Raw genomic sequence first — 27,702 nt, 5'->3', positions numbered from 1 at the left:
CTTCTTGCCAGTTATACCCAACAAATTAGGCATGAAACTGGTAAATAGAGGAGGCAGGATGGATAACAGGTGATGCCAATGAGCCCAAATGATTCACATAATAAAAATTTCCGAACTCAGTTGAAATTATGAGTTTCAGAATCAATAAGGTTATTCTACCATCCGCAATGCAGGTAAAAATGTTAAAAAGCCATGATTTGTCTCAAAACAATCTGAGCAAAATTTGGCTCATTGGGCTCAAATTACAACTGAATAACTTAATTGCATTTCTGGAAAGAAAACAAAAGGTGGCACATCAAGATTTCTGCAGCCCTCAAAAGGATGCTCCCTGCTGGAATGTGGTTTGAGCATGTCAAGTCAATCACCGAGACTTTTAACTTCTCGTAAATTAGGTGATTCTTTAGTAATTAAGCTAAACTGCATTGGTTGTACTGTGAGACTAGATTGTACCATGGATAGCCACAGCTGTTATCATTGTCTTTTTAAGGACGTGTTGTGTTATTTTAATTAGATCTGTGTGTATATATGTGAGTTTGGGTGGGTACAGATGAGTGCAGGTGCCTACAGACAACAGAGGAACTGAAGGTGTCTTCAAGTGATGAGTTGCTCAAGGTGGGTGTTTGGAACACACTCAGGTTATCTGCCCGACTGATGCCTGCTACCGCCTGCTGAGCTATTTCTCCAGCCCTTAGGGTTGTATTATTCTCATTCTGTCAGCCCCCATTTTGATGAGACAAGTATCTGGCTATGGTAAAAGCCATATTAGCTGAAATTGATGCAACCACTCAGTTCAGATCCATCGTAAACAATCGTGGCAAATAAGTCAGTTAGTCTTCACTTGTGATTATCTTTATCATTGCTTAGTTACCCCAGTTCTTGTTCTCTGTAATAAAATTTTATAAACTTAAAAGTTATGCTTTGTAACATGATCCCAGTTATGTTTTAAACCTCAGAGGCATTATTTAAAACCCCCTACCCCTGATTTCTCTCTTTATAAAAGAAGAGAAACTAAAATTGTCATTTCTATCTTCAACTCCCCAGTATTAGTCAATTAGGCTCGGCTGAGTTTTGGTAAATTAAACCAAACCAAAAACAGTCCTGTGTGGCTCATTTCTCACTCATGAAAGAAGTGATATGCATTGTTGGAAATCCTTCAACTCACAGCTCTGTCATCTGGAGCATGCAGTGCAAAGGGCACTGTCTTAGAGGAGGAGAGACATGAGGGAGAAATCGCGTGTTTTTATTGCCTTAGTCTGGAATGAGCAAAAGCTAAGCTTCTCTTCTCCTTTTCGTTAGTATTATCGCATAATCCCAACAAATTACAAATCAAGCTATAAATATACCGTGTACCCTTACTGTCATCACACATTTTATTGAATATATTTTAATAATACCATAATAAGTACTAATTGTTGTACATTTGACATACATATACTAATGCAATAAATTCTTATTAAGGTCATCATTTCATGTCACTCATTCTTCATTCTTGTCCAAAAACTATTATTAATGCTTCTATTTTTTAAAATAGAGAAAAAATTTATTAAGTTTGTATCTTTATCTAAAGTCTGCATTAAAGCTGGAAATCTTATCTAGGTGTATCTCAGTTGAAGCTTTTTTTTCTTTTTTTTTTTAATGTGACTTTTTAAAAATATATTTTATTAATTTATTCATATTACATCTCAATTGTTATCCCATCCCTTGTATCCTGTTATTCCTCCCTCCCATTTTCCCCTTACTCCCCTCCCTTATGACTGTGACTGAGGGGGACCTCCTCCCCCTATATGTGCTCAAAGGGTATCAAGTCTCTTCTTGGTAGCCTGCTATCCTTACTCTGAGTGCCGCCAGGCCTCCCCATCCAGGGGACGTGGTCAAATATGGGGCACCAAAGTTCGTGTGAAAGTCAGACCCCACTCTCCACTCAACTGTGGAGAATGTCCTGTCCATTGGGTAGATCTGGGTAGGGGTTCAATGTTTACTGCATATATTGTCCTTTTTTCACAGATGAGTACTGTGAAAACAAATTCTTTTAGGTGAAAGTGTTTTTACTTATATTTCAGTCTAAATATTAGGATTAATTGATCTTTGGCTGTTTACTAGGATATTGCTTTATGTTAGTGGAAGCTTGGGTCTTAAAATAAAGCAATTTAAAATTAAAGACTATTCGGATTACTTTTGACTTGAATGAGAATGTATTTTAAATGAATTGTGTGTTCTATATGTATTTACTCAATACATTACAATACACATTGATACATTGACATGGCATCTATCTTCAGAGATTATAAGACATTTGTTCTGACATGATGGCTCTGACCTGATGTTTGAATAAGTGTGTTTTTGCACCGAGGCTATCTATAGCATGTCTGTTTGGTTATAGTACTAGGTGACCTACTATCCATAAAGGATCTGTAGATGATTAAAACACCCACAACCATCATTTAATTTCAAGTTATTTTTTAAATGACTGAATGAACAAAACCCTTTCCTTAAATGGTAAGAAAGAGACAGAAGATAAACAGCAATTTATATATCATCTGTCTCACTAATGACTTTACTAACTAGCATGAGGTCATATATTCTGTTAAGTTCCATTAATTCTGGTTTTCTATCCTTAAAACCAGATGATCATTCAGAGAATTAATAGTGTCATGAGCCATTTTATTAATATTCTTGTGTTCTATAATGGAAACATGGCAAGAAATGACTTTTTTGCAAAGCCTGACAATTATTTGGTAGAATACCAGAAATAGTTCCTCAAGTGTTTCCACAGGTAAAATTCATTTTTAAGACTTTACACTACTGAAGATATTTATAATTAAATGAGTATGTATTTATTATAATCTATGATTGATATAATTATTTAGATTTATCTTTTTTGTAAATAAAGTACATTTTTCTGAGACTCTATTATAAACCAGCATTTGAATTACAATGACAAGATGTTCCATTGTGCAATTGTTGTCACAAAATTGCCTGTTTTGACTATAAACCAGCTAATTGGGGGCTGTAGTGAGTGAAATAAATGGAGATGGTTTAATTAGTATTAAAGCAGATAACAATTAAACACTTCTTTTATAGTTATTAAGAATTTAAATTTTGGGTCAAAGCTCATTTCATCCATATATTTTCTCTGTATTATTTTTCTTTAAAAAAATTATTTTATTAATTTATTCATATTACATCTCAATGGTTATCCCCTCCCTTGTATCCTCCCATTCATCCCTCCCTTCCACTTTCCCCTTACTCCCTTCCCCTATGACTGTGACTGAGGGGGACCTCCTCCCCCTGTATATGCACATAGGGTATCAATTCTCTTCTTGGTAGCCTCTATCCTTCCTCTGAGTGCTACCAGGCCTCCCCATCCAGGGGACGTGGTCAAATATGAGGCACCAGAGTATGTATGATTATATTGTTTAAGTGTATAGACATACCAACACTTACAGAAGAATCATTAGTTCAATTAAGTTGTACAAATTTACACAATTATGCTGTTACTAGTTCTAACTGAAATTCTACATTAGAAGAATCACTCTTTTACAGAGTTAATGGAATGCAGGGATGAAAAGTCTGGAGTAAGATATCACTGGAAGCAGTTGCACTTCATTATTAACCTCTCCTGGAACCTGTTGGCTGCCAGTTGGACACTGTTTTGGCTCCCAGTGTCTCAGATTTACTGTAGGGTGACACTGATCTTGGCATTCGAGAACTCTTGGTGACGTTTCTTTTTAATTAATCTGAAGGATAAACAGCCAATGCAAGTTTTGTAATGTATTGTCATACAAGTTGGACTCCATTTTCAAACTAGGTCTTCATCCTTAACATTATCTGGGTACAGAATTCCAGAAATCTCTTTGAACAATGTCATTTCAATATCATACACACACACACACACACACACACACACACACACACACACACACACACACACATATATATATATATATGCCTGTATATCATATATGCATGTTGTATATTCGTTTTATGTCTTTGCTTTTAGCCTGAGATGTTTTTATTAGTTATTTGACATCTGAGTCTCAGCTTTCCATCCATTCAAATTTCTTTGAGGATGTCTACCCAACCAGGTGGCTTAAGGGTTAGTGTGGTTGATTACTCAATCAGCATAGTTTGAGCATACAATATCAGGAACTGAGAAATTTATTCTGTGATAAATTTCCTACCTGAAGAATAGACTCCTATTGTTATTTGACTGTCAATGATGTGAGATATATAGATATATATATTCTGGTTTGTGTGTGTGTGCGTGTGTGTGTGTATGACTTATGTGATGCCTTTCTCATTAATTACTATACTGATCAGAGTGAGGGCATGTATTCTATTGTTACTTTAAAATGATCATTCTGGTTCTTATCTATTCTTAAATCCAAATTATCATCTAGAGAACTAATAGTGTCATGAACAATTATATTAATATGCTTGTATTCTGTAATGGAAACATGGCAAGAAAAGACTATTTTCTGCTATACCTGACATTTATTTGATAGGATTACAGAACTAATTCCTGCAATGTTTTTACATGTATAATTTCTCTATTATAAACTCTGTTCAGTGGTCTTTAATCAGAAAGATGGAGAGTTATGTAAATATGCTATATAACACATACATACATGCATGCATACATATTTACACGTGTAAATTTGGTTCATGTGATTTGACATATCCTGATTGTCATCCATTGCTACTTTATCTGAAAGGATAAAGGTAGCATCTGCTACATTCACAGCATGAGGCTAGAATCTGTTATCTCCTAGACCCTGACAAAATGTAATGACAGACACATCTGGGCAGATGGGAGGTTAAATGAAGGCTTACATGTCCCTGAGGTGACGTGTATCTAGCTGACTTCACGAGAACCATACCCTAGGGATTATAAAAAAGGATGGACTGGTTTTATAGTTTTGCCCAGAGACTCTGGAACCATACCATCATTGTTCCAAGAAATTCTATACTTAGAAGATTATAGGTCAATGTAAATGAAATTATAATTTTCTTTAATATCATATACTAAATATTAGTTTTAATAATACCCTATGAGCATATAGAGGGTGAGGAGGTGCCCCTCAGTCACAGTCATAGGGGAGGGGAGTAGGGGGAAAGTGGGAGGGAGGGAGGAATGGGAGGATACAAGGGATGGGATAACAATTGAGATGTAATATGAAAAAATTAATAAAATATATTACAAATTAATATTATTTAACTAATATAAGTTCATGTTCTGTCTGCATGTGAATATAGCTATTGCTTAGGAATCATGATAAAGGACCTGATATTTATTCATTATAAACTGTAGATTAGAATTAATATGAAAACACCATATTTTAAAATACATTCATCTTTAGTAGTTGCATAGCCAACTCAGGTTACTTAAAAATTTCCTTGTAAGACCAGAAGGATTGACTTAACAAAACACTCAAATTGCTGTTGAATTGATGATTGAGTGGATAAACAGTGCAGAATATCCAATATAAAAATGGGTAGTAGCAGTAATTCAGTGCTTTCAATTTTAATCTTCTTCAGTAAACAGCAAAATAATCCCACCAAACCCCCACTCTTTTAAGTATTATGACAGGGGCATTCTTAAATGTTGGGTACAATCATGACAGGCATAATGGGTGACAGAAGTAATTTCTTCACCTGCAGAGCAGAGCGCCTCACCTTTTATAAGTATGTGTGTAGCTGAGTATTAAAGCTGCCAAGACACGACTGTAAATTCTACAATCTTGGATCTTTCTTCTCAGACTATCTTCAAAACAAGATTCATGAGAACAAGCAATGTTCTGCCAAGGCAATTCCAGGGCTGTCTTCCAATCCTTCCCTGTTTTAGAAGGCAAATAACATGGGAACCCAAATTCTATTAAGTAGTAATTAAAGAATTAGGTGATAATGACATAGATAACAAAGAATGTGAGCCAATTTGGAGAATTTACTGAAGAATTAAAGCCTCTGTAATATGGCAGCAGCAATTGAGGAGATTTATATTACAGTATGAATGTGTGCCCTGAATCAGCTCACAAGTTAACAATGAGTGAACTGAAACTAAGTATTCAGTGATCCTTAGGCAGAGAGACAGAGAAAGCACTAACTTGCCAAAATTGGCCAGTCCTTATCCACTACCATCATTTGCCGAGTCCCTCTTGATCTGAGTCCTGCTCTCAACTCTTCGTGACAGCCATCCCTGTAGTCCTCCCAAAAGTGCTATGAGGATGCCTTTAGACATTCCTTACTTAAGCTATGATAGATGGGAAACCGAGGTAAGCTTTGAACCTACACTTCTGTTTTCAGTATTTATGGTATCACTGTACTTAAAAGAGTGCAGTTGCTTGTAACAAGATTCAGGGAACTGAGACAGGGGAATGGCCTCAAGTTTAAAAACTATTCTGATATGTATAGCAAATACTAGAACAGCGAGGACTTCACAGAGACCATCTCGAGACAGCACTTTATAATAGCACAATTACGAAACAATTGTCTTTGCAGATCTTGTTTCTTCAGTGTTCTTTCAGATTCTCTCTTTAGAAATGGTAAATCAGGAGCTTCAACATTATTGCGAACTCTACAAATGCTTTCAAAGTCTTCCTGCCCTTATTCTAGCAGTGGTTTTCCTGATAAAGACTCATTTTCCTTCCATATATAGTCACATTATGAGATCTATGGTTAAGAGGACCTATTTTACATTGAAATATTTGATGTACACGTTTGCACACTAGGACCATTTAAGAACTGCAGTGAGCTCATGCCTGCAAGTACTTACTTTTTAAAATTATATATTTGACATTCTGTTACCACTATGAAATTCCTTTCAGCTCTAATATAAATATATTTGGAAAGTAACCTGAAATTATGAATTATCAGAGAGGATTGGTTGAGAGGATCAAGTTGTAAGTTCTGAAACAAATGGCAGAAAAATAAAGTCTGTATGGCTCATTATCTTAGCTTTCTCTAAATGTAACATTAACTGTGTCCAAGGAGTTTCATCACTGACAGAAACAAATTAAGGAAAATCTTTATCCTTCTAAGCCTACTCAGACAGAATGCTTGACCCAGAGAGCTCTATAATCTCATTTTTCCTGTTTGGATTAACCAAGAATAAAAATAAAAAACATAAAGCATGTAGTTTATGAATTTGGCATGATGTCTTAATATTTCAAGCTTTGGTAATTTTAGCTTCCCTTCTTCCAACCTCGGTCTTAGTTGCCTAGCTCAGGTAAAACATGACATTTCCTTTCCAGAAGAACTCTCTTCCTGTCTGCTGGCAAGGCTGTGAAGTCCTCAAACTGTGACAAGACTCTGGCGTCTTGCAGCCAGAGTTAATCACAGCTTTGACTGGCAGACTCGGTCCAAGCACATTCCAGAGCACATGGGAACTTAGGAGCATCAGTGTTCTTCAGGGTTAGACCCAGAGCCTTTTTGCTTCTCTGTTGTTTGGACTTGGACATTGGAATATCATTTCTAAGTTCAAGGCTACACCCTATCCTCTAGATAAAACTTCTCCCTTTGCTCTCTAGACTGTTTCACTTAACCTCTAAGAAACTTGTGGCTTTGGGAAGCTTCTCTTCACATTTCAATTGCCTCTGGTATCTGGAATGTTTGTCAGTATGGATTTTGCTTACAGAACAGAAATGCCTTTCCTCTGGAATTGTAGCCCATTTCATATGTAGATTGTTACCCACAGAATGTAGGATGATCTTTTTTTTTCCAAAAAGATTCTCACTCTGCATTTGAAGTTTGATTGATGATGATGTTCAAGATCTGTTATTGACCCCTCACAACATATAAACACATAAATAGATACATAAATAAGATTACCTTTGCCCCCATTTTGTTCAAATAAGAATAGAACAACTAGAAATTTCCACTAAGCAAAATAAACAGTTGATGCTCATTGCAAACTTAGAGCTTAACCATCCTAAAATTCCAAGGTAACCTCCTCACACATCTTCTCATGTCATACTCAGAACAGCTTATACTGGTCTCCGAAGAATGCTTCCTTGTACAGAAATCATATTGCCTTCTTTGTTGCTGTTGTAGTTTATGTAACATCTTCACGATTGACTTCATTCCTCTTATATCACCTCTCATTCCTGTACTTCTCTCTATGGCTCTGGCCTGATTTGCTTTGGGCATTGACTTTACGAATTCTCTCGATTATTTCTCCTTGAGCAAAGAGCACAGTTCTATTTCCTCACAAGCATTTACTCAAACTTCCTTATATTCCTTTTCCTCTCTAGGACCATCTGATGGCAAATGTTGACTTTTCCAAGGTACTCACTGGCAATTCTACCCGACGTTTGAGAACCCTATCATTCATCATTTCTGTCCCCACTCAAACTCTCCTGACAAAACAATATCCAACCATAGGCTTCTACATTAGCAATGTTTTCTTTTTGAAATATATATGGTTTTTGATTCAATGAGAATATCCTTTCTTGTTTCTTTCAATAACTCTAAAATATTTACTTTCTGCCTCTTTTTGAGGCTTCTACTTCCTGTATCCAAGTAGGCCAGAGGACATATAGAATAGTGTTTCTCAACCTGCGCGATATGACCCTTTTTGGAGGTTATATATTAGATTTCTGGTACATCATATATTTACATTACAATTTATAGCAGGAGAGAATTGAAAGTTTAAAGTAGAAATAAAATAATTTTATGGTTAGAGGTCATCACAATATGAGGAACTGTTTTAAAGGGTTCCACCATTAAGAAGGTCGAGAACCATTGACAAAGAGAAATTTAACAGTGAGAGAAGAAGTAGGAAGAGTGATGATTACACTGGAACATTAAGGACCAGAGAAAAAAGCATATGATATTGCTTATATGTCATTTCTAAAGATGTTTTATTAACACACAAGAACAAAAGTTAATGTACTTACATATAAGAAAGCTTTCTTAGGAGAGACCAGAATGACTTCCTAGGCTAATGTGAGAAAGATTTGAGATGATGAAGAGCCTATATGTTTACTGAAAATGCTTTCCTGGACATTTATACCTCTTACATCATTTTATATCAGCCATACCCGCATGTATTACATAAACAGGCTATGCTGCATGCTCTAAACTCTTCTAGAGCCTTTGTCATCATTTGGCCTCCATTTAGATCCTTTCTTAACTAAATTGTTGTCATCCTTGCTTTCTGTGTAATTTCATTACTCACAAATTTAAATTATTAACAGCATCTCCAAAACTCTGTTAAATTCATGTACAAATACAACACAGATTTTCATTATGTGCATATGTATAAAGTACTTAATTGCATCAAATTACTACGCCTTGATATTTTTCTCTTCACTTTTGTTAATGTTTATAAAAACATCAAGCTGTTTACTGCACTTACTTCTGAACTAATTCCTGCTTGTATTTTTAATTTCTTAGATATTAAGGGCACCAAGGTTCTGTAAATGTGATTCATGCTAGGAAACTCTTACTTAAATTGTCCTAGTCATTCTGCAATTTCTAAAGAATAAGATCAAGAACTTAAATATGGCTTAACAGACATTGTATGAGTTTAACCTGTTTATACAGACTGATTTTATGCTGTTGTCCACTTCACTCTTTTATACCCAGAAACAATGGGCTGCTTGCAATTAATTGACATCCCCAATTCCATATTGCTTTGTCGTATGCTTTTCTGCCTGCATGCTTCCTTCCTGTGCATAGCTGCAACCTTGCTAATCCTCCCTATTCTTCCATTTAACTGTCTCGAAAACTTCTAACCCAACTTATCATTTAAGACTCAGACTGCAAATCTCTTTCCCTAGTGCTTCTGTTTTGACCCCCTGGGCTGGCTTATGTGCCCTTCATCTGTTCATGCACTTATTAGATTCTGTAGAATGGTTTATACCTACTTTTGTCATTACACTCTGATGTCCTTTAGGGAGAGAGCTGTGTCTCATAAATCCGTGCAACTCCAGCACCCAGCAAAGTTCCTGACACATGGCCAATAAACTTTTATTGCATAGGGAGTCTTCAAGCCATAAAATGATTCACAAGAGAATTAATGGAGAAGAAACATTGTCCAAGCACTCCTTGGGGGATCAGAGCTCCGCAGTGCTGCAGAGGTCACTTAACCTCTCCCCACCTTTGTTCCTTGGCTGAGAAGAGAACACCTGCACTTAAGGTCTTCCTTGCCTCATATTTTCATGAAATACAGACTTTTCATGTTGCATTTATGGGGTTGATTATAGAAATTTAACAATTCCCATGAGACACTTTTTGGCACTATACCGTGAATAACTAACTATACTTAAATTAGGAATGTATCGTGAATTAAGTTAGTCACAGAAATAATGCTTCCTAGACAAAAGATGGTTAAGTATATGTATATTGAATAAGTACCTAAATGCATTTTATTAAATATTTTTAAAAATCTAAGACAAATGTGTATCTAGACACAGATAGCTTGGTATTAGATGATAGATGGATAAATAGACTATTAAGTTGTACGTTGATAGAAATAGTCAAAAAAGGATTAAAATCTACTCAAATAACGTTTTTCTTTTGGAAGTTTATGAAAAATGTCAAAAGGTTGTCTGCTTTAGTTTTATTCATTAAATCAACATTTTAGCCACATTGAACACAAATATGTTTACTGTAGCCATGCCAATATATAGTAAAGTTATACCAAAATATTTCAATGCTACTATATAATTATTTTCTCAGTCTCTGGAGTGTCCTTATTCATCTATGTCATGGGAAAAATGCAAGTGAAAGAAGAACGGGGAATGAAACAACATACTGGCCATGTCATCTTCTACCTGGATGGCCCCAGATATAGATATATTGTGGGTTTTATAAATCTTTGCAAAATGAAACTGAATATATATAAGACCCCACATCGCTTTGCTCAATAAGCTAAAACACACACTAACAATACAGAAATATGTAGAATTAAAAGAACAGTAATATCCTAGTCAAAACAGCATGTTAATTAGATTGTCATTTTTTGTTAGTCAGTATGAAATTGATGTTTGTATGAATGAGAATCTTTCAAATAAGCCCCAAGTTTCAAATGGCTTGTAAAGACAAAGTACATTAATGGAAAGTGAATGATATTTAAGAATTCAAAGTTATGAAACGCCACTGGCAATTAAATTTTTCCAAAGGTTATTTATTTATTTACTTTAGTGTTTTGCCTATGTTATATATGTGCACCATGTATGTGCCTGGGGCCTCCAGATGGGAGAAGATGGCATCAGATTTCCTGAAGATCAAGTTAATTTCAGTTGTGAGCCACATATCGGTGCTCAAAACTGAACTTGGATAATCTGCAAGGGTAAGCAAGCACTCTTAAATGATGAACAACTGCTCTGGAAATATGACTTTGAAAACAGATATTTTATTAGAATTTATGATTTATACATAACAGGTTTCATTATGGTATCTTCATGATGTATATAATGCATATACATATTCATTCCATTACCTTTTCTTATGCCCTATCACTCCCACTAATCCTTTTTCTCTCTAAACCAGCTCCGGTTTAACTTTTATGTCTTCTTTTTATAGGGTAATGAGCTTTATTAGGGTTGTTTGTAAGAACATGAGTAATGGTTTACTTACAGGGACATGGGCAATTACCAATGCCAACACCAGTGAAGAAAATATCTTTCTTTCCCCCGTTAACCCATCAGCTATGTATAATTCCCCTGGGAATGCTGCAGCCTTCTTAGTCCCTTCCAGTTAATAAATATGTGTTCCCTAAACACCTTCTCATTATGTGATATGTGGTACACATGCTGGGTATTGGATGTAGAGTTGGGGCAAAATATGTGACCAGTGCTCTAACTACTTATTTCAACATTTCGTGAGCATACGTATGCAATAGTAAGTGGGAAAGTTTCAATACTCAGTCAAGGTGTGCTAATTAAAAGTATAAGGAAGTTATAAGGGAGATGGTACCTACTTAGTGCAGCCTCAAAGGTAAGGAAACATTAGGTGTTGAAGGATGTGAGAATGAGGAGCATTAGAAGGCAAACGGGCTTACTGACGCAGCTGGACGGAGCAAGTGTGTTCAAACTGCGTACCATTTGGCTACGATTTGCGTGTGTCCCCCATGGATTTATGAATTTGGAATGTGGCTTCCAATGGAGCAGTATTAGAAAATGGCAAGAATTCGAAAGGGAAATATTGGAAGTCAGAAGCCTGGTCCTGCCTTCTTCTTCCTCGTCCTCTTCTTCCTCTTCCTCCTCCTCCTTGTCCTTCTCCCTACTCTTCCTCTTCCTCCTTGTCCTCCTCCTTGTTCTCCTCATCCTAGTCCTCCTTCTTGTCCTTGTCCTCGTCCTTGTCCTCCTCTTCCTCCTCCCTCACCTTCTGCCTCCTCTTCCTCGTTCTCCTCTTCTTTCTCCTCCTTCTCTTTTTCCTCCTCCTCCTCCTCTTTCTTCTTCTTCTTCTTCTTCTTCTTCTTCTTCTTCTTCTTCTTCTTCTTCTTCTTCTTCTTCTTCTTCTTCTTCTTCTTCTTCTTCTTTTCCCTTAGGAGATTGTCTTTTTACCTCTTTTGTGGCTGCACCATTTGGCATGGAGTAATGTAGCCAAGGAGGTCTTCACCAGACCAAGTATGCAGAGTTGTTTCGAATTTTTTGATGGTCCTAAATTGTTTATTGGGCATGAATTTTATAACCATTACACGTATGAGCAGTAACAGTGGAGTTAGAGTATAGTGCATCTTCTCCAGGCTGCACAGCGATAGCCAGCAATAGTGTGGTGGAACTGGTGGCCCTTTTCAAGGCCACGGCTCTTGCAGCCAGCCAGATGTCAGCCCATGCATCTCTCGGTGTTTGTGGACTGATTAGGTGATTCACTCGGTGCCAGTGGATTTATTCTGATAGCTTTATGGGATGGATCAATGAGGATAACCTCAAAATTTTATATGTGGAGTCTTCACCAACCCAGTAAAGAATTCAGAACTCTCAAAGCCCCGAATGGCGTCCAACTCTCGCCTCAGCAACAGACTGAATGTTCGTGCAAATTTTAGCTGGTTAACACCGTGATGGACAGGCTTGCAGTAAGTTGTACCCTTAGGAACTGGGCATTTGCTGCCACCACGGCAGACATGAATCCTGTAAATGACAAACTTACTTGGCCTTGTATCCCAGCCTTCGCGCTTTAGGCCAGTGGGGCAGGGAGCCCTGTGCAGCTTGGAGAGCTGTTGGTATTGCCAGCAGCGGGTCTTCAGTAGAAAGGGCATCGTGTCGGACTGCTTCTTCCTCCATAGCTCCTGGATGTATTTGCATGTACCCATCTTGGCTTACCTGATGGAAGCCAGAGGAAAGGCTTCTTTAAAAATTTTATCTCTCAATATCAATCTCTGGTATTTTGTGATGATAATGAAAATTGACTAACAGGCTGACACAAGGTTAAAAAAAGACATCACACAATTTCCAAGAATAAGCATTGTGCACTATTAAATCTACTTTAAAGCTACTGTGATTTACAAAACCTTTAGGTTTATGGCTAAACTGATGCCTATAGAATGCAGTTTGTGGATTTTCCACATCACATTTTATGAGAACATTATTGTGAAGGTCTTGTACAACCTTCAAGTTTTATGTAATAACAAGTCATAGACAGCATGCTTCAAGACTCCATTTTACACACATTGTATCCCTTAATTATCATGGTTATTAGTGACCTATGTGTGGTTTTCCAAATTAAGAAATGATACCCTATGAGCATTTACAGGAGGATGAGGTCCCCCTCAGTCACAGTCATAGGGGAGGGGAGTAAGGGGAAAATGGGAGGGAGGGAGGAATGGGAGGATACAAGGGATGGGATAACTGAGATGTAATATGAATAAATCAATAAAATATATTAAAAAAAAGAAATATGGAAAGACTTACAGATAATGTTATTGGACATGTTGTAACCAAACTCTAGATCCTGAGTATAACACAGTAGCGAGGGGATAACAATCTGCATGTAATGTGATTAAATTATAACAAATAACTAAAATTTAAAAACAAAGAAAAACAAAAAATGTATATCCTAAACGACGAGATGTATGATTGAATTAGGACAGAATATGTGGGGCAGAGGCGGAGCTGCATTTATATACTCAAAGTAAAAAACATCAACCAACCATTTGTTACCCCTTTTCATGTGGAAATTGTACTGCTGTTGTTTCTGTTTCAGTTGCTTTTCTTATTCATTCGTTGTTTTGTCTGACTTATATCAGAAAATGGAATTTAAAAAGTACCAAGAGTAGAAGAAACTAGCTGAACCTTGGGGCCAGTTTCAGGAAACTTTTTTTAAAAGTGCATTTGCAGCATATTTGCATAAAAATTTCATGAGAGGAGTCAGAACTTCAATGGTGGCTTTTTTTTTTTCCAGCTAGGAATTGTTTGTATTGCATCAGTAGAGTTAGGCTATATTATCCAAGATATTTGATTTAGTTCAACCAAATCAACAAATATTGTCACTACAGATATTTCTCTAAAAGGAAATAATACCTTGGCCATCAAAATCTCTGTTAGATAATTTGTTTTGAGTATTACTTTGATAGAAAGGTCAGGTGCTGTGTTTATATGTCAAAAATGCTTGTTTATTCGACTACAATTTCCCCAGCCTTTGCAGTCAAGTCATTTTAGAGCAAACACCTTTATCTACGTTCTTATAAAATGAGTATGAGATTTAGAAAGGGCAGATATTAGTTCTGAACAATGACATGTGTGACACCGGGGCTACATGTCATGTTGAGGAATCACAGAGCATGTTATTTCACGATAGCTGCCTCAGTAGATGACCTAGCATGTCACCTCAGCATTACAGCCATAAACAATTGCCAATTTCCTTTTACAAGAGTCTCATGGAAGAGTTGAACCAGAAAATATGATGATGGTAAATAAAACTGAATATGCACGCCTCATTCAGAGCAATGCACTAGCTCAGATTGCATATTAGAGAGCCCGAGTTCAAACCCCATGCCAACCATTTATTAGCTACTTGACCTTGAACAGGGCAGTGAACTGGTTTTCTCACTTTAAAAAATGAGTAAGTTAATGTAGATTTACACTGGAGAGTCATGTGCCTGAAAGGAGACAAGGCATGTGTAAAAATGTCTTAAGGCTCTAGATAAATATTTAATGTTATTATTGAACAAGATTTCCCTTTGAGAGGTGGAGGTGGGAATGAATATAACAATTATTTAAATGATTTATCAATTATTGAGTATCATTTTTGCATTCAGAAAACGCTCACCTATCATTCTAGTTCGTCTGAGAGACTGCATCTTTCTAACTCCGTCACTCCTCATGTGTCTATCCGCTGTCTCTAACACGTCTGCCACCTGTCTTTTAGTCACCTACGTATTTGTCAATAATTCTTTTGTACACCTTGCGCAATAACTTTGTGAATTTGAGTCAAGATCAAAATGTAGATGTATTTTCTGTCGCAGCCTGCATAATTCTTGCTATACAGAGTCACCCTCTGTACTTTTCTACACGGAGCCACACTGTGTCAGAGATAGGAAACATGATAGAGTGTGTCTACTGGAATGTATTTCAAATATTTGGTTGCAAAGCCCTACTGGGAAACTCAGCAGTGGTTAGAAGTAGGCTGTGCATATTTAGGAGCTAGAAGCCCAAAAACTGGTTCTCTGCTCGGTATATCACACATTTCCTGGATGAAATAAGTAACTTAGACTTTGAAAATCATACATCTACCTTACACTATCATTTTTTTATTAAATATGAAGAATCTGGGAGTCTAAATTATTTATACATAAAAGCATACATTTTAAAAGAATAATAAACACAAAACCCTATAAAAACAAACCAAAAAAAACAAAAACAAAAAGCAAAACCCAAATGAGTTCAGCTTTATGACACTCTATCATTATGCTGCTCCATCCTCTCTGTGTCATTTCTGTGTTGTTGGTATTTATAGAACCTCCGTGAATATTTCTCCTGATTTGAACCAGTGAAAAGATATGTGAAACAGGTTATTATAAGTAGATAAAAAGCTCAATCATATAACTGATGATGGGTCCAGAATAGATGCTTCATGACCTCAGGATGCATGCACCCCTTGCGATGGGTAAGGACACTTTCTCAATGAAAGGCAGAGACCTTGCATATCATATGCTTCTACATTGTATAATCATATGTGGAGTAAAAATAAATGAGATCGCGAGTCCTTTGGAAGTCATCTTGGTGCCGACTAGGTTGGGGTTGAGCTCTGTTATCTACTGTCTTCTTGATGGCTTACCATCTCATTGAAGGTTTAATGGTCATGGCCGGGGTACTGAGAGATGTGTTGCCTGTTGCTTTCATGATTACCTCTGGATTCAATGACCCTAACGAACTATTAGAACAATAGAGCTATTGAGAACTACACTGGCCATCCAACTTCATTATGTTTAAAATACTGGTTTAAAATTCTGAATTGAATATTGCACTATTAGGTGGTATCATTCTCATGAAAAAAAAATCCATATGTCTGAGACCTTGTTAAATATTTAAGTGTTATATATTTTCTGATAGATACACTATTTATACATAAACTCACGCTTTTCTGAAATGAACATTATTATAATGAGAGGTCTTAAATGTTGAAATACCATTTGCCTTATCCCCATTAGAGCAGTGACAGTGACTGTCATATACTCAAAATTGAAGTCTTCATGAAGGAGGAAAAACTCAGCAGTTAAGATGACTTGGTGCTCTTGCAGAAAACACAGGTTACTTCCCAGAACCCTAGTCAGATGTGGGCCGCCATGCCACCGCAGTACCGAGTCGAGGTCGAGGGGCTGCGGATTTAACTCATGCACACACACGCGCACACACACACACACAATAACACAGTGGGTCCTTTGTGCTAAGAGAGCAGCAGCCGCGGCAGCAGTTTATTATTAATCATCCCAGAGTTCCAAAGAGCCTTCTTATAGGCAGCCAAACAGGAATCCTCCTCCTCCCAGGTGAAATTCCTCAAGAGGTAATAGCACACAGGAGGAAAATTCTCGAGGAAGGGAGGGGCGCATTCTCAGAGCAGTAAACATGACTAGCTAACCAAGATAAACAAGAAACAGGACATGAAACAGCAAAACAGGCAGGCAGCCCAGTCGGGCCTAGTTCCTACAGTCAGGTAACACACAACTGCCTGTAACTCTTGTTCCTTAAATCTAATACTCTCTTCTTGCCTCTATAATCACCTGCATTCGTATTTGCAACTACAAAGACATATTCATGTACACATAATAAAAATAAATAAATATTGATAAAAATAAAATAGGAGTTTCCAAAAGGTGGAAAAGAATTTGGAATCCCAAAAGCAAGAAGATAATTTAAGACTTATATGACTTATAGAAGGAACCTGTGACAATGTTGGAATTTATCAAGGAAGTTTGAAGGTAAGAGGGGTTTCAGACACTTGTGCTCCAGGTAACATTAGAGAGCTATTAAAGATGCTAGGACTCTAATACATCTCGAGTTTGAGAATATATCTGCCTTCAAGTAATCTCCTCAATTTAATTCAAACACAGGATTGATGTTTGGTAACTTCAATTTTAAAAGTCCACATTCTGTGACAGCTAAGAAAAATCACATTATTTAAAATATTAAAGGTAATTGTAATAGATAAACATCAAAGTAAGGTAACAGCAGCATTAATGTAATAACTAATATATGCCTCTAGCATACACAACTGCATATTTTCCCATTATCACCCTTTTTCCTCTGAATCCCCAATCTAATCTCTTTTCCTGAGACAGAGAGAATGGTAAAAGCTGTGATGCTGCTACTAATTCAACTTACCCTCTAGCTTTCTCTGTATCATTTCTGAAAAGAATTTTCTTATTATTCTCTAATAAGAATGTTTCCCTATCGGGGTCTCTCTTATCGGGGTCTCTCCCTAGTATTTCTTCTGCCCATTTTTATAGCAGGCCTTGCTTGTAAATTTCCTTCTTGACACAGTTCTTAATGTCTTTCTAGGCTCTTAATATATGGTTGAGGACAATATAAATTATAAAGGGATGAAATTATCAAACAATAGGCTGGATATCCATTGTAATGGGGCTAAAAATGCATGTACACATTTATTCAGAGTCTTCCTATCTTGAACTTGCTATTTATCGTACTTATGCTAGGTAATAGTATGAATAAATTGGGACATGTGAGGTAGGTGCTATCTATGCTGTTATCATGAAGGTGAGTGACACTAATATGAATTAAAGCCAGTGATTCATGATGTGAGTTAAAGCCATTGATTAGTGAGGAAGTAGTAAGTATGGAGAAAATAAGGACGTTTTATGGGATGTGCTTGGGTGTTTATTTTGTTTTTGTTTTCCAAGTTAATGAAAATAATGGGGTCAAGCTGACTTTCAAATATTGACTTGAATAGACATCATAGTAATCAGCTACTGCCGTCCACAATGGAACAGGAGTGACAAAAAGGTGCACAGCCTACATGAATGTTAAATGTTACTCTTTTCTCTCTATGATCTGTATAGGAACATTCTCTTCTGACTCCTAAGCCAACGTTGTGTCTAATAGTGGTGGCAAGAGAGAGTAATTGGAGAGACTGCAGGAGTTATTTGAGTTTCCTTACCCAAAGAAAAGGATCCAGAGGTTCTTCGTTAAATCGACATTGGTAGTGAGAAGTATTGCCCTCAATAGCCATGCCTTAACACCTCAGAATATATCAGTTCAAGTGACAATAGGAAATTAAGGTTGCATAAAGAATTAAGTTTGTTAGTCTCTAGACATCAAGAGATTATCTTGTATCGTTCATGTTTACTTGTAACCATCAGTGTGTGTGTGTGTGTGTGTGTGTGTGTGTGTGTGTGATGCTATGTGCAAGTGTACTTACCCTTGCATAATAAGCATGTGAAGGCCAGAAGTCAACATCAGATAACTACTACTGCTCTCCAACATTCTTTTTGACATAGGATCTCACACTGAGTCTGGAACTACACTAGCTGGCTGGTGAGCACCCAGGATTCTCCAATCTGTGTCTTCTAGTGCTGAGACTATGGGTGCATGATGCCATGCATAACTTTCCTCATGGGTTCTGAGAATGTTACCTCAGGTCTTCATGATTGAATAGCATGTGCTTTTCATACTGAGCCATCTTTACCCTCCCTAAGTATGTTTAAAAGTATTTTATGTGTCTACATATGTGTTTATGCTTAAATGTGTATACTCACACATGTGTGTATGACTATACTTCTATATATGTGTACATACAAGGGGAGACCAATGGCAAGCTAAGCAATTGTTCTCCAAGTGCTGCCAATATAGGTTTTTGTGATCAAGCCTTTTGGTGGGACCTGAGGCTCACAGATTTGGCTAGGTTTAAGTGGCCAATGAACCCCAGAGAGGCACCAGCCCCCATCTTCTCTGCACTGAGATAACAAACATGTGTTAAGTGCCTTGTTCTTTGATTTGCTCTTCTTATGCAGTGCGAAATACCGAACTCAGATACCCGCGCTTATTTGTTATGTGCTATTTCTGCAGTACCAAAAAAAAAATAATAATAAAATAAAATAGAGAAAAGAAATGACAAGTCAGTGTTAGAGACACATTTGATCATGTTCTTTTGGGGGTTTTCAGTGCAGGGGGAATGAGCAAAACCAAACAATGCAGCTGGTTTCTAGAAGTGAGGATAGATAAGGATCATTCTTAGAACCCTTCGAAGGAAGACAACAGCTTGGCTAAGGCATTGATTTCAGCCCAGGGAAATCATCTGGGGAAACTTTCTCTTAGACTGAGGCATAATGGTGCTTTGCTTCAGGTCACTAAATTTGTTTATGGTCGTTTATTTCAACTACAGTAGTAAATGTATTGTTGTTGATTGAGACAAGAGATGACAATTCCTCTTCAAAGAGAAAGGTGTCAGAAAGATGATTAATATTGTCCCATGGATGGCCTAAACACAAACTGTGATAAATATCTTTATGAAAAAAATAACAGGCAACAAGAAAATCCAATTATTCACTTTACAATAACTTTCTATTGATTTTTCCTGAAATGTCTCAAAAATTATATATACTTTTGGCCCAGTCTTCTTCCAAAAGACATTAAATTTAAAATATTTCATTAGATTTTCAATTACCCATGAATTTTTAATGATGTGCACAGAGCCTAAGTAGAAAGATAATTTTATAATTAGTAGTAATTACATGAATCTTTTATACTAATTTAGTAATATATGTACATATTGAGCTTGTTTGCATCCATCATAGGGCCCAGGCTAACGTTCTAGGCACAGGTAAAATATTTGTGTTTCCCTAACTGAATGGTCCCATATATCTTTGCTCACTCCAGTGTCAGTGAGCCTAGATTGCCTCCATCTCATCTGTGTCATTCTCGGGTTTCTGGATTTTCCCAGGTTATAATTTCTTCATTGAACATAAATTTGGATTGATCAGCATTAAATACTGTTTAACTGACCTAAAGAACATCTTACATAATAGCTACTTTTCTCATTTACGTCACTTAATATATGACCCAAAGTACATTAAGGGAGGAGGGATTGACGTGTCGTTACAATTTAAGGTGGACAGGTCCACTCTGGAAAAGGTTCAAGAGCAATAGAGGGAGGCATTTGTGGTTAGGAAGTAGAGACAGAGAGTGCTGAAGTTCAGCTCAGTCTTCCTTTGTCTAGGCAAGAGACCAGCCTACATTCAGGATGGGTCTCCAATCAAATTAAAGCTCTTTGGAATGATCCTCCTAGACACTCCTAGACACAGAAGAGTGGCCTCATGGATATTTCAATCCATTCGAGTTGTCCATGAATGCTAACCATCTCAAAATATAAACAGCTTTTGTATACCAGACGCTTGACACCTGTACAGACAAGCCTAGGATAAACAGCACTATTGATATAGTCACCATGTTAAATTGCTGAGACAATAAAAGATAATTGCTAAAGGAAGGAAAATATCTACAGGCAATGCTTTCAGAACAAGAGTGATTTATCCTACTTAGCTGTACTAAAATATGTTAAAATGGATTTACAATATGTGTATTTAGCATTTGCTTGTTTTTAAAAGTCTGTCAGTTCTACTTGTATTTGTACAGTGTTCTACAATAACTTTTCATGCCTTTTTTTCTGTCTCTAGAATCATAAAATATAAATGAATTTAATTAATAGGCTCAGGGGGCTAATTTCTTTTTGATATCTTTAAGTCACTAAAAGCTGAAACACATTGCTATTCGAGAGTGAACATTTATAAATGATATTTCAGGAGTGTTATTAAAGGAAATAAAATCTGCTTAAAATAAACAGACTCTTTGGCAGTTGCATACATCAGGGTTTCATCTTATATTACTGTTTGGACGAGCTGAGTTAAATTTTCCAAGGAAAATACCGACTTGGCTGATATAATGGCCCCCAAGTTCTCCTTTGCTATTTCCGCTCTTTCAACATTTCAAGATCCATGAGCTTTACAAGAAACTGACAAAATACTGTATGACAAAAAGGAACTGATGGTGGCCTGAGAACAGAGCAACTGGACTAAATTATGTGAATATTATTACATGGATTTAACAATTTGCATGCAATTAATAAAGTCAAATTATTTTAGAATAGAAGCACTTTTGTTTTATAAACATTTCCAGAAATATACAAATGTGAGACAAAACACACAACTATTTAAGGAAGATTTGCCTTATGTGCTTGCAGCCAGCACAGTAACAAACCAATGGAAGAATTCAGAAACCAAAACAGGTGTTGACTATTCTTCCACTGAGGGTGCAGCTGCCCAACATCTACTCACTGATCATCACCCACAGCAATAAGAAACAGCTGGAGCTCCGGAAGGAGGGACCAAACTTCCTCACACTAAGGCCACCATGTAGGCAATGGTGACCTGTGGAAGACTATAATGGCTGAGATCTGGGAATGCAATTAGAATGACGAGGGACCATGTCAGCTGCACAAGGCAGTGAAATGTGGTGTGGGAAGCAGTAGTGATGTCAGTACCTGGTGCTCATGTGGCTATTCATCATGTTTAATTTAAAAGTTTACATCATGTCATTAGAAAATCATTGAGTCTTTCTCTTTTCTGTGTAAGTGTGTCTGTATGTGTGTGTGTGTGTTTGTGTGTGTGTGTGTGTGTGTGTGTGTGTGCTCTTGCTCTTTTTGTCACTCATAAATTGGGTAGGTCTCACAATTTTTCTGAGAATTCTAAAATTAACTATATCAGTTTGGCCTTTTCCTAATCCAAGAACAATTTTCTGATTGAAGGAGTGGCCTAAAAATTATATCTGGTGTCATCTAAGTCACTTGCCTTTCAGAAATGGAGTGTGCTTTCAGTGGGAGAAGGGTGTAAAGACACACACTGTTTCTTCCAATTTCTGCCATTATTTCAAACACAAGAATTGAATGAATATCCTTTTGAAAAGAGTATTATACAGCCTTCATTTCCAGAGGCACTTATTCTAAGATTGTAATGAAACTTACTTTAAAAAGAAATAATAGTAGGAAGAGCTCTCTTTTTAAGAGTTAACATTAACTCATTGTTTCTTTGAAATGCTTGTTTCCAGAATGAAGGCACTGAGGCAAAAATGTAAGAGCACTCTGGCTACACAGTGCAAATGTGGTATGCATTTTCAAAATGTGTGCTGCTATGTGCTTCTTATTGAGAAATCAGCTCCAACCTTTGTTTATCAGGGATGTCTTAACAATTTTTTTCTTGATAATAGATATGAAAGTACCTTTGAACTTGACGGTTTCTGAAGGTGTGTATCTGAAAAAAAGATTCTATCTAAAAGGCAAGCAGATTGTCTGGTGCTGTGGACCACTTCTGTGCCGTGCCCCTTCCTCTGCACGGAACAGCTGTTAATGTGTTGATGCACCTAGAGTGCAGACCTTGCAGTATGCCCGGAATATACAGGTATCACAACTGCACAAGCCCTTAACACTGGAGACATCATTGCAACACAGCAGGAAGGAGCTCATGAGATTAAATAATCTTATAAGGAATAGAGAAAGAAATAGTAAAGGAGATTGAGCCGAAGATAATTAGAAAAAAAATAATAAGACATTATAAACTACTCAGTGTACTACGGGGAAAGGATAAAAGGTAAAAAATAGGGGAAGAAGTAAAAGGAAGAGGCCAGGGCTAAGAAAGGAAGAAAGAAAGAGAAGAAAATAAAAGAGAATGGTAAAGACAAACTGTATACAGTCTGTGGTGGCTCATGCCTTTAACCCAGCACTCAGGCAGAGGCAGGAGAATGACTGAGTTAGATTCCAGCCGGGTCTACAATGTGAGTCCAGGACAGGCAAGGCTACACAGAGAAAACAAAAACAAAAACAAAGCAAGAATGGAAAGTAAATATAAGGTAATGAAAAATGTGTCTTTATAAACAGGATTCCACTGAAGATATTTTTTATAATTTTATTTAAATTTGTGACATATTAAAGACAAGATCAGTTTTTCAGATGGTGAAGTGAACCGATGGACTGAAAGTAGAGAGCGTGAAATGGAAAGAATGAACAGCAACACTCCTATTATCGAGCAAGGCTGTAAACTAAAGGCAGCCAGAAGTCAAAGCAACACAACTACCACTGAAGAAGAGATGACATCGTGTCTCACACTTGCTGGGTTTTGAGTGACACCTCAGGCCCCAACTAACCATGCAAGTTGGAACAACTGCTTAACTTCTCTGAACTTCTGTCCCCTTGCCTGAATAGTGAATAGTGAGGTAATAAGACAGCAACCTCATCACTTGGTGCTGAGGCAAATTAAAGCGAGTGTCCGTTGGTAGGTGTTAAAGTTTATAGCGGAAGGTATAAGCTAACCGCTGTTCCTATGCTCACAGCTTTCACTGGCTTCCCATGTCTATATGGAGTGAGTAGAGGCCACTGCACCTTCTCTCAGTGCCTTTCTAGTGACACTAATTCCTGAGGCCCTTGTCTCAAGACCTTTACTCAGGTTCTTCTGCTGGCAATCTCCGTCTCTCTCTCTCTCTCTCTCTCTCTCTCTCTCTCTCTCTCTCTCTCTCTCTCTCTCTCTCTCTCTCCTCCTTTCCTCCCTCCCCCCCCATCACTCTCATCTTAATACAATCTGATGTTTTCATTGATTGGCACTCCATATTAATTCATAATTGGCACTCCGTATTAATTCATAATTTTTGTCTAAATCCCCAGACTTTTCCCTCCTTAGGCCCTAGGGTACTCAGTGTCTCTTCTACTTTGCCGTATTTATATCTCAGTACTTCTATTATGACCATATTTATTTGTTCTCTGTTTCCTTTTCTTCTCTGGGATTAGGATTTGTACTACTTACGCCATATGCCCCGTCACCTCCACCTCCGAATCAATAATCACCTGAGAGACTATTTTTACACATAAAATCAGCTGTAAATTTTTAAATGAGGTAACAGCAGAGATCAAGCGAATATGCAACCGTTGCCTGGCCATACCTAAGAGCCATTTGTAGGAGAGAACCAATCCCTGACACTGCTGATTATGCGCTACTGTGTTTGCAGACAGGAGCCTAGCACAGCTGTCCTCAGAGAGGCCCTGTCCCGCATGCACATCTGATTGAAACAGAAAGCGAGACTCATAGGGTATCAAGTCTCTTCTTGGTAGCCTGCTCTCCTTCCTCTGAGTGCTATGAGCATATACAGGTGGAGGAAGTCTCCCTCTGTCACAGTTGTAGGGGAGGGGAGTAAGGGGAAATAGGAGGCAGGGAGGAATGGGAGGATACAAGGGATGGGATGGGATAACCATTGAGATGTAATATGAATAAATTAATAAAATAAAATAAAATAAAACGAGACTCGCAGCCAAACATTGGTCAGAGCACAGGGAGCATTGTAGAAGAGTCGGGGTAAAGATAGGACGATGACTCAGAGATGATGGGAGCTCCACAAGAAGACCAACAGTCCTAACTAACCTGGGCCCAAAGGGACATGCGGAGACTGAAGCACCAACCAAGGACCAGGCATGAACTAGACCTAGACTGTCTACACAAATATACCCAGTGGGCAGCTTAGCCTCCATATGGGTCCCCCAGAAAGGGGATGGGGGCTGTCTCTGACATGATCTCAGTTGCATGCCTTTTGATCACTTCACCCTGGTGTGGCTGCCTTGCCAGGTCACTGTAAAAGAGGAAGTGTATAGGCCTGATGAGACTCAAAGTGCTGGGGTGGGTTTGCAAGGTGTGTGTCTCCCCCTCTCTGGGGAGCAGGAGAGTATGGATGGGGGAAGAGGGAGGGATGGAGAGAGAGAGAGAGAGAGAGAGAGAGAGAGAGAGAGAGAGAGAGAGAGAGAGAGAGAGAATAGCAAATTTGGTGTCCTGTGTGTGGGTTTGGGGTGGGATGGGGTGAGTCTGCATATACACATGTGCACGTAAAGGTTTATACCCATGATCATGTACAGATAAACAAATCATACATCTCAGATTAGTGGAAGCATCATGTACTATATATTCCATTTTTTCCTATGACAGAGCAGTGAGACTGCACTCATTTTTCAGGGATCACCAATTCATGGGATTGGGGTACACTTTTGCTCAACATTCAGGCCTGACCTGCTGTTTTCATGTATGCTTTATCTACCCCCTAGATTGCTGTTCCAATTCAAACATTGCCACATGCCTATAAATTGCATAATTTGGGGCATTGTCTTTCATCAGCACCAGTCTTGTCCTAAGACTTTAACCCTCACCTTTAACTTTAACCAAAACTTTGATCAGGAATGTTAAATGATTGCAAATAAATATAACTTTGGCAAACCTTGTAAATTATTTAGAAAAATGAACTATTTTTCGAAAGAAGGACCCTATCATAAATAGCATTTGGCTTTTTCATGTGAACTGTGTAAAAGTTCAGTAGGAGACCATTTAATTTTTGACTCATTTATTTTCAGTTTATTAAACTCCTGGAAACCTTGATCTGACTTGTCTCTGTCCCCTGCTCACTAATGTCATGGGCTTAATAGCCACGTGTCAGTAGGAGTCCCCTGTTCAGTAGAAGCAAGGTGCAGACTCCAGCCCTGTCTCCTCACTGACCTTTCCCCTCAGGACATTCATCACAAGTGACACTGACTGATGAGCAGCCTGATCCCCTGACCTCCAATTTATTAATGCTGATGGTCTTGACACTCTTCCTAGTCTCCCAGGCACTACACAGCTGCCTGCGATCATCCCAGAACCTACTTCTCAGAAATACCTTCTATTTCCTCCCTGGATGACACATATTGCCTGCTCCTCTATCAAGAAAGAACTGTCAACTTCTTTTCTCCCTTACTGCTTTTCAAAATTTGTAGACTCCCTCCCATTTCCCCCAACATTTCTAACTTATTCACCCAATAAAACATAGTCTGTATCTTTGAGGGGGTCATTTTCTTATGGACAAAATGCTCTTCATGGTACTTTAATCTAACTGATCATATAAGAATTTCTATGTCCGAGACAATTCTACGTGGAAGACTGGTCATCTTTACTGTCCCATAGGCATATTCATAGCCTTACATATAACAATTATTAATTCTGTGATGCTTTCTCAAAAATTTTTATCTATCATTAATGTTACCAATAAAATAAGACCATTATGAGAATTAATAATTGATATTTCTTCAGTTTTGTCAAAATATATAAATAAAATATAATATATATAATATTTTAATTTAACCCATATACATTTCTTCAAAATTGACCATGTGTCAGACACCAAGATTCTGACTATAAGGAATACTTTACTGAATCTTTTTTTAAATTTTATTTTATTAATGTGAATGATATTATAACCCTTAAATAAACAGACAAAAACTTAATGAACTCGCCTAAAATTCCACAGATATTTATTTGCATAAATATGTTCTACTTATACATATTTGGAATAGCCATCATTGTCTTAAAACATCTGGTTCATAAAGAAAACAGATTGATGATGATAATTAGGAATATTATTTAAAAATCATTATTAATAATGAGAGCTATTTCTTGAGACAATTGGTACTGAATATACTTTATATACAGATTCTTGCCACAATTCTTAAAAGAGAAAAAATTTTATTTTATAGATCATGTGATTGGAAATTAGAGAGATAAGGATGTTTCTCCTTGAGATTATGAGAATGATTCTTGTTTGATTCATTTGATGCCTGAGAGTGTTTTTCTAGTGTCACGTCCCTGCCCTAAACATGAATCAACAAACACTAAGTTATAGTTACTGGGGAATTTTAATAAAGTGCCATAACATCTAATACCTAACTTTCCCATTAAAACAAAAGTAAATAATCTGTGTTATTTGACAAGATTGACCCAGAACGCTCTCAAGGAATTTTTTTTGAGAGTTACGCATGGTGGTTCACATCTTTACCCACACAAAACCTCAAACAGTTGTGTATTAAATGTACTGTAGGAGTGAATGTTGAGAAACATGGAAATTACAAAGGCTCAACCAGACTCTAGGGTTAAGATAGTAAGAATTTCATGCTCTAATTTCTATTTTGATATTATTTCTATGCATATCTTTGATGAATTTACAGGTTGGAAATTAAAGTAATAAGCAGACAGTATACTTATATGGTAGCTTTTCAATGGTTATCACACATTAAAATGTACTTTCCTGGTTACCACTACAGTCTTAATTCCTTTACTAATTACCACCACTTAGCATTTTCCTTATCCAAAAGTACTTACTGAGCTATATTTATATTCTCCCTTTTATTTCTTAATTGCTTTCCAATCATCAGAAGTTTACAAATATCTTCTTACAGCTATAAATCTTTATTTGC

This window comes from Acomys minous, assembly GCF_964271855.1.
Source record: "Acomys minous genome assembly, chromosome: 10".
In the NCBI taxonomy this organism is placed as follows: Eukaryota; Metazoa; Chordata; class Mammalia; order Rodentia; family Muridae; genus Acomys; species Acomys minous.
The sequence above is the reverse complement of the archived record's forward strand: the minus strand, read 5'-3'. Positions refer to the sequence as shown.